Here is a 9,516-nt window from a genome sequence, read left to right as displayed (position 1 = left end):
AGCTCACCTTGGGAAGAAGGTAACCATGCCTTTGCTCCCTTCAGTCTACCTGATGAACTCAGCGTGTGAAGAGGCTAAGCTGGTTGCTCCAGCTCAGCCGCATGGCTCTCACAAGCCATTCTTGTATTCCTATACCAATAACTTAGGAACTTTCACACTTTGGAACTAAACCAGGCATAGGCAACCTTGGCCCTCCAGGTGTTTTTGGCCTCCAACTCCCATGATCCATAGCTAACAGGACCAGTGGTCAGGGATGATGGGGATTGTAGTCTCAAAACATCTGGAGGACTGACGTTGCCTATGCCTGAACTTACTGCCTGTGCCACCTTTCTGACTGATGTAAGAAAAGGCACATGAACCTGGTCTTTGAAGAGTTTGTAAGTAAACCTAATTTTAACTTACCAAACATGGGGTCTTTTCCTGTGCTGGGGCAAGAGAGAAGTTTTGGGATGCACAAAGGCACATTTTAAAGGCCTAAGAGTCTATACATCCCCACTTTACTTTGCTGTGGATTTTTGAGGGGATATTTACTGAAACTTTTTTGAGAGTGGTACAGGAGGCACTGTATGTGACAAAGTCTCTTTGGGGGACAGTGCCAGGAAGGAGAGGTTTAAGCAGTTCCTTCTTTGACACAACCTGTCCTCTTCTGAGAGAGGGGAGCTTTGCAGCTACTTTAGACAGTTGCTGAGCAATACGTGGCTTCGCCCTTCATGTGTGCCTGGGTATGCAATTAACAAGGCTGCTGTGTCTAAATATTGAGTCGCAAATGTTCACCCTTTTGTTCCTGAAGTACAAAAGAAAATGTTCTGAAGGTAAGAAATGGAGAAGACGGGGCTGATGTGCATTATTGACGCGGTCATCTTCAGAAAGCAGCATTGTGACTCTCGGTCTTTGAAGGGAGATGATGGCTCATCAATTAGGCAAACTCGCCGTGTTGGGTGATGGCTTCCTTAAAGCACACACTCCACAACTCGAGAATGATTCTTTTCTTAGGTTAGGGAAGTGGAACATAGCCAGTTGCTGCCCCACTGCTAAGGGTGAGCTGTGAGCAGTTGTCACAGGTGGGTTGAGAAAGAGGGAAGGGGAATACATCAATGTCAGGACATCTGCTTTGTCTCCAGAAGGTCCCAGGTTCAGGACTTGGCATCTCTGGGAAGAACTGGGAGTATCTCCTGCCAGGCATCTTGCCTCTCAGCCTACCCTACCTTGCAGGGTTGTTGTGAGAATGAAATGGGGAGGGGGAGAACCATGTACACCACCTCAAGTTCCTTGGAAGATATAAGTGTAACCCTAAAGAAAATACAAATATTTGTTTTAACAAGCTGCTCTGAACCAGGAGCTTTGGCTGAAAGCTAATACATTTCTTGAACAAATAAACTATGTAAAAAAAAATCCACACTACTGGACATTAGCTGGGAGCAATGGACAGCATTCTTGCTCTGAAAAAGATCAATGGAGCAGAAAGATAAGTCATCCTCTAGAATCTTGCTGCCCCTTTCTGGGTGGTGGTGGCTGAGGACTTTGCCAAAGTTGACTGTTCCTTGCTAATAAAGTGCTCCCAACACGTACTTTGTCAACACCACTTCCAGCTAGCCTCTTGATCTGCTTTTAAAACAGCACTACTAGAATGCATGTCCCTGTATTTAAATGTTGCTCATCGATGCAGCTGACGTGTCCTCATCCATTTCCCCTCTTCCCCTCCCCACGACCAGATCTATAAAGAGTCTAGCTATGGTTGGCTTGAAGCATTGGTCACCTGTTGAGCAGCCCCTGAGGAAGCAGGTAAGTGGGATGCTCTCGCTTTGCCCATTCCTCTTCTCTGGGTTCCTGGGAGGGAGAGAAAAAGCAGCAGAAAGGCTTCTCTCCTTTGAGACGGACTGAATAGAAAGAAAGAAGTCTAAACCATGTTATTTGTTGTGTGCAGGTATGAAGGCAGCCAAGTTAGACCTTTTTTCTCATTTTACTCCTTTCCTCCTTTTTGTGGTGATCTCCCTTTCCTGCAGGTCTACCTGTATAAACAAAGATCTGCTTCCCAGTTATTTGATTTTGTGAGTGTATATTATTTTTTATAGCCCAAGCAGCTCTAAGGTTTATGCGTTGTGCAGTACCATGCATCTCACTGCAAGCAGTGAACTTTATTTGCTAATAAGTGTGTTTAGGATAGCAGCCTTATTCATCATTTTACCCCACCTGTTCAATCTTAACGAAGCTCTTCAGGCAGCTAGTTCAATAGCATTTACTTTTGAGTAAGTGTGTATAGGATCCCATCCCTAAAATGTCATCCCTCCTCACTGAATGGCTTATTCCTAAATTTCACAGATAAGGAAAAAGCCACAGCGGGTGGCACTGTGGTCTAAACCACTGAGCCTCTGGGGCTTGCCGATCGGGAGATCGGTGGTTTGAATCTGCATGCTGGGGTGAGCTCCTGTTGCTCTGTCCCTGCTCCTGCCAACCGAGCAGTTTGAAAGCACGCCAGTGCAAGTAGATAAATAGGTACCGCTGTGGCAGGAAGGTAAACGGCATTTCCATGTGCTCTGGTTTCTGTCACAGTGTCCTGTTGTACCAGAAGCAGTTTAGTCCTGCTGGCTGCATGACCCGGAAAGCTGTCTGTGGACAAACGCCGGCTCCTTTGACCTGAAAGCAAGAAGAGCGCTGCAACCCCCTAGTCGCCTTTGACTGGACTTAACCATCCAGGGGTCCTTTACCTTACCCACATTGGAAATAGGGAGGTGGTTTTTGCACACTTGATTTTCTGTGGCATTTGTCTGTGCCTCATGGTAATCATGTGTAGCAGTAGATTCACACCCCCCTTAAAAGATCAGTATTCATAGTTGAGGCCTTCTGATCTTGTGATAGCGCCCTGTTCTCTTGGTGGCAACAGTCCCAGCAAATTCACCACCTCAAATAAGCGGGAAGGATTTGAGAAGTGAGAACATTGGCATTCCACTGGCTAATCCTTGAGTATGGAGGATTGCCCTTCTGATGTCCTTCAGTAACTGGAATGCTGTGCACACTTACTAAGGAGTAAATACCCACTGGTTGCAGCAAGGAATTGTTGTTATTGTTGTTTAGTCATTTAGTCGTGTCCGATTCTTCGTGACCCCATGGACCAGAGCACGCCAGGCACTTCTGTCTTCCACTGCCTCCCACAGTTTGGTCACTTCGCTGGTAGCTTCGAGAACACTGTCCAGCCATCTCGTCCTCTGTCGTCCCCTTCTCCTTGTGCCCTCCATCTTTCCCAACATCAGGGTCTTTTCCAGGGAGTCTTCTCTTCTCATGAGGTGGCCAAAGTATTGGAGCCTCAGCTTCAGGATCTGTCCTTCCAGTGAGCACTCAGGGCTGATTTCCTTAAGAATGGAGAGGTTTGATCTTCTTGCAGTCCATGGGACTCTCAAGAGTCTCCTCCAGCACCATAATTCAAAAGCATCAATTCTTCGGCGATCAGCCTTCTTTATGGTCCAGCTTTCACTTCCATACATCACTACTGGGAAAAACATAGCTTTTACTATACAGACCTTTGTTGGCAAAGTGATGTCTCTGCTTTTTAAGATGCTGTCTAGGTTTGTCATTGCTTTCCTCCCAAGAAGCAGGCGTCTTTTAATTTCATGGCTGCTGTCACCATCTGCAGTGATCATGGAGCCCAAGAAAGTAAAATCTCTTACTGCCTCCATTTCTTCCCCTTCTATTTGCCAGGAGGTGATGGGACCAGTGGCCATGATCTTCGTTTTTTTGATGTTGAGCTTCAGACCATATTTTGCGCTCTCCTCTTTCACCCTCAATTAAAGGTTCTTTAATTCCTCCTCACTTTCTGCCATCAAGGTTCTGTTAGCTGCATATCTGAGGTTGTTGATATTTCTTGCAGCAAGGAATTACTTCTGAGTAAACATGCACAGGATTGTGGGGTAAGGGACCGAGGGGAGGCTTGCATGCAGAGTCCTGAAGCTAATGCATATCGTAGAGGAATGAGGTGTCAGAACCCCCAAGTGTTCCTATTTTCCAGGTATAGCCCCAGATTTACAGAAGCTGTCCTGGTTTCTGATTTGATCCCATAAAGTCCTGCTTTTCCTTAGGACGTCCCTATTTTCATTAGAGAAATGTTGGAGTGTATGGAACTATGTGACCCCCGAGCCAAGGAGATAAGTAACTCTTCAACCTTTAGAAGACATCTGAAGGCAGCCATAGAGCTGTTTTATTAGGAGAAAGTGTGAAATATGGTAATAAGCAGCGAGGTTTCCCCTCCCCCAGGGTACTCACCAACTATACAGAATTGCCACCATTTTTATTTGTTTGTTTATTTGCTGTCCACAGCAGCCATCTTGTGCTGGCACCCATGGCACTTGTACCAAGATATGAATACCTTTTTCTTTCCTTTCCCCCCTTTCCCCCCAACCAAAAACCCAACTAGAAATGAGGGAAAATAAAGAGAGTGCCTCTGAGCATATGTAGAACAGGTGTTCATCCCCTCAGGCCTTGCACAGCAATAAAACTGCCAGCACATTTGCAATGCTAAGCAGGGTCTGTTATGGTTTCAAATTGGATGGTAAACTGTATGTTGAGATTCCTCAATTACAGGGGGTTCGACTAGGTGACCCCACAGTAACTTCCAACTCTATGATTTTATGAACTGAGATTGGCAGGCACAGGTTATATGGATAGAGCAAGTTTTTTAAATGTTTAATATTTTTTGTTTTATATGTTGGAAGCTGCCCAGAGTAGCTGGGGCAACACAGTCAGGCGGATGGGGTGTAAATAATAAAATTATTATTATTATGGAATAGGAAGTCCCTATTTTCATCAGAGAAATATTGGCGGGCATGAGGTGTTCTGACGATGAAAGGAGGGGAGAGAGTTGTCTTCTCCTTTGCCTCAGGCAACGGAAATGGTTGCCTTAAATCCACTGCTTGTACACTCTTGAAGGCATCTGACTGTTTGGAAACAGAATTCTTGACATCCTAGATAGTCTTGGTCTGATTCAGCAGTAGATGAACCCTGAATTGTTTTTCTTTTTTAAAAGAAGTATCTCTATTTAGCCAGCAGTTGAAGAAATAACACATTCATGATTTAACTTTTAAAAAGTGTACATTTTTATTTCTTCACGCCCCGCTTTTCTCAGAGACATAAACAAAGCAAATAATGGATTCCACATGGAAACTTTCAAACTGTGTTTCTGTTTGCTAAGGCTGCTGGGAGTTGTTTGGAGACCCCTCACGGCACCACAATTCTCAGCACCCTTAACAAACCACAGTTCCTGCGATTCTTTGTGGAAAGCCACAATTTTACAATGTAAAAGAGGACTTTCAATGTATGGTGTGACCAGCATAAATAAATCAATCCACATGGCAATGCTCCTCTGGGCCCCATTGCACTGACTGGGTACATCTTTTGTTGTCCATAGGGATGCCACCAGCTACTATGGGCTTAGCCACACCTCCATTTGTTCCACTGCTTTGCTCTGGGAATACCTCCTCTTTAGTGCTGAATCAGAGCAAACAGCAATCAGGTTTCCCGCGGGTTGCCGTTTGTTCCAATTTAGCACTAAAGAGTGCATTTCCCTTGGGAAAGTGGTGGGGGATGGCAGAACCACTCAGACCCATGCCTAGAAAGCGCAGAAACCTTGCTTAGACCTGTGCGTGGTTGAACCCAGAGGGTCTAGTAAACCATGTTGAGAGTGGGATTAGGGCAAATAAACTGAAGGAGAAGGCATTTATATGTCGAATTCTTCAGCTGGATAGTAGTTCCAGGAGAAGTGTCAGTAACACAGGAGAAGTGTCAGTAACACAGGAGAAGTGTCAGTAACACAGGAGAAGTGTCAGTAACACAGGACCACAACAGTTGGCAAAGACTCTGCTGAGAGAGCAGAGCTGGCCCTTAATAATGTTGTATCACGTATGTTATGTATTGATGAGTGAATTAGTTCACAAATATGAACTGTTTGGTTCTGTTTAAACCTTTTAAGCTTTGTGTGCAGCTCTCAATTGCCAGTTGGTGACTTTCCTCCTTCTCAATGATGCATTATAATTTGTTGAAAGCTGGTATATTTCTCCTTATTCTTTCTTTTCCATGTTTATGCCTCAGGTTTCTAGAGCCGACTCATCATGTGTGGTCTTGCATTGGGGTTTCCTCCGTATCAGTTTTCTCCTCGGCCCAAATCATCAAAACTGATTACAGTCTACATCTTGGTGCTGATTCTATCAGTCAGTTTCACTTCCGGCCAAAGAAGCTACTTTAAACACCAGATTGACAACCGAAGTGAGTAGCAACTTCTCTGCTTTTCATATTCTTATTCTTTTGTTTTTACTTTTTCTAAAAAAATAAATCAAGAAAATCAAATTTCAAAGGTCATGTTAGGTCTGTGTGAAATGTCAGAATGATGCTAGCAGGACTAAATTAGAAGTATAGGAAGAGTAAGTTTTAAACTTCCTGTCTTGCATTTTGCCCAACTATAATTCCACCTCCAGGGTACTTACCGTAAGCTGTTAAAAGGGTCTGAGCCAGGTCAACAGCTCCTTCTCATTTTTCATCCCATCTTCTCGCAGCCAATGCTCTCAGCAGTCTGTGGCTCAACTGCTCTCAAGATTCCTTATGTTTTGGAAGCTCACAGAGCCATTTTGAGGAGTTTTAAAATAGCCAAACAAATTTACTTTTAGATAGCCCAGTTTTGCTACTAATGAAAAGTTGGTTATTATAGAGGGAAATGATAACAAGGAACTGAATGAGTGAAACATAAACTCTGGAACCATGAAATAAGCCTACCTTAAGCCAGTTTGGGTTGTTGTTATTTTGTTCTCAATGAACAGTCTGTGGGGAACAGGGAGTCTTCTGGCAATTGAGGTGAAGATCATGAGGGACAAAACTAACTTCTGCAGAGCATAAAGACTCATTCCATTAAATGTTATGTAAATTTGTGGTTGAGATGCACAAGAAATTTCATCTTTGCGAGTTTCTGTATCAGATGTCCTGAACTGCCTTTTTCAGAATATCTGCATTGGGACTTACGATGTTGCAACTCTCCAAATACCAAATATTGTGATATAGTTCTTGGCAGCTTAAGTATTTGAGTAAGTTTTTTTTTGGGGGGGGGTAAGCATTGCCAATTAGTGTGGACATGTAATTGACTTATGAGTAAAGTCTGTGTGAGAGAGATGGACATAAAATAGATTCACCTGTCCCTAAACCTAGGTATTTTACAGAGAAAGTAATAAGCAAGCTGCTATAGATTCTTCTGTATTGGCCCCGAAAATGCAAAGCCCTTAAATAACAAAACAAACAAGAAAATACAGGAGCCCTAAAATACCCAGACCTATATGTATTTCATCTTCAAGCAATGCTGAGTGCTGTAGTTGCGCTGCAAATTGGGCAAATTCCTCTCTCATTTTGTACCATTTTTTTCTGTATTTGCTTTGCAATTTGTGCATTGCTTATTCTGGTCTTGCAAGTAAGAGGAAGGGGCAAAGTCCTATGGAGGACAGTGGGACTCTTCACCTCCTTCTCTGCCCCACCGAAGATCTGTTTCAGCCACTACTACTAATATACACACCTCATGGGCACTGCAAGTAGGCTAGGCAAGGGAACTGTGTTGAAATCAGGTGAGAGTGGTCTTGTCCAGGCTGTAAGTTGTTTAGCCTCACCACAATGCATTTATCAGCAACAGGATTGTGGAACCACTCTGGCTGAATTCCAGATCCTGAATCCAATTAGGCCAATGTGGGTTGCTTTAGGATTGGGCTGGAGTGAGTTGAGCCAGCCCCAAGTCACACTGAGTTCACCTGGAGTAATCTGGGGCTGTCAAAGCGGGCGGAGGCTGGATGACACAGGGAGGAGACACGGGCAGGGCTTAATTAAATTAAATAAATTATACAATGTGCAACACCTTGATTCAGTTTGGGGCCCAGGTCTGGGCTCAGACAGCCACGGATCATCCCGGGTTGTGTTGGAGCCATTCCAAAGTGCCACATGAGGCCCCAAACTGAAAGGGGGTTGTGGTGGTGATGCGTAGTCTTGATTTCCATTTCAAGTTGCATAGTGAATATCTCACCTGTCCTTTGACTCCAGCCATGCTTGTCGATACAATCCCTTTTATGATATGCATTATTGGTAAAAAAAATATTAAAGGCATGTTCTTCCCTTGGGTTTGTTTTATATACCTCCTGTCAACAGTGACAAACCTTTGAGTGTTTTGCAAGAGACCAGGGGATTTACATTGCTAAGCCATGCATTGCTAACTGATAAATGGGTCGATAGGTCTATGTTCACCAATTGCTTTGAATTCCAGGTCCTGAGATCGATCCATTTTGGTATGTGGGGCGTGGAGTTCGACCCATTGGCCGGTTTGGGAAAAGGCAGCTGAAGTTCGGTCGGAATAATCTGCGGTCTAGAAGCAGAAACTTGGAACTTATCTTGACTGCTTTACAAAAAGCAGCAGCACTAGAAGCAGATGATGATGGCTGGTGACTTTCTTTCTGCTCATTATACTTAACAGAAACAAACTTTCTTTTCTTTTTTCCACTTTAAGTGCCATCTCCTTTCTACGCACCCATGTTCATTTGCCTGGTCTAGATTTGCTGCCCTGTACTTAATTTGTGTGCAAATGGCATGTACTTAAGATTCAAAATCTTGAATCCAATTCACGTCCAATTTGTGTAGTGAGCACAAATTCAGTCCCTTCTTCCACCCCATTACCTTAGTCAGGAGACCAACAGTCTCAGAGCTGACCATGAGAGCTGTTTATGATGGTCCATACAGCATGTGCCATAATGCGCACATTACCAGAAACTGGATGCAAGGGGACTTTACTCAATGGGGCACCCATTTGTATGCACAGGACGCAGTGGTCACTCTTGCTAAACTGGGATAACTTTACTATTACACTGGGCAAAAGATGCCTTCATTGCAGGGCACTGGACCCTCCAACTCTACAATTCTGTGATAGTTCGACCAAAAAGATATGCGTTTGAAATAAGTTGTATAAAAAGTTATCGGCTGCATCCTGTCCTGCAATATTTCACAGTGTGTTATAATGAATGAAAACAACATTGATAAAAGCATTATGTAATGGTCACTATTAAAAAGAAAGAAAGATGTGAAATCTGAACTCTTGTCTGATTTTAGGCTGTTACCAATACAGCAGCCTGGTGGCCTGCAGCTCTCATCCGCACCTGCAAAGCAAGGCGATACCTCATGCACTGGAGCCGGTCATTCAACAAGTGTACAAAATGTTAAGAAAATTGGATGACATGAAGTTAAAAAAAGTTGGGTCACTTGATGGAATGACCCATACGGAGAGCCACTTGAGATTTGGGGTTCTGTCAAACTCAGATCCTAGCCTGGGATTAATGGAGGGGACATAACAAAAATATGCAGATGGGAAGCACGTTGTATAAATCTCTACTAGTTCTGAGTATACTGGGCTGTGGCCTAGTTCTCTTTGAGATGGACGTCTCCTTAGGGCATGGCTGGAAGCATTTTCAAGTTAATGCAGTCCTCCAACATACAATAGGAATGTATGAGCAGCAGGTT

This window comes from Podarcis filfolensis, assembly GCF_964270895.1.
Source record: "Podarcis filfolensis genome assembly, chromosome: 12".
NCBI classification, from domain to species: Eukaryota; Metazoa; Chordata; class Lepidosauria; order Squamata; family Lacertidae; genus Podarcis; species Podarcis filfolensis.
The sequence above is the reverse complement of the archived record's forward strand: the minus strand, read 5'-3'. Positions refer to the sequence as shown.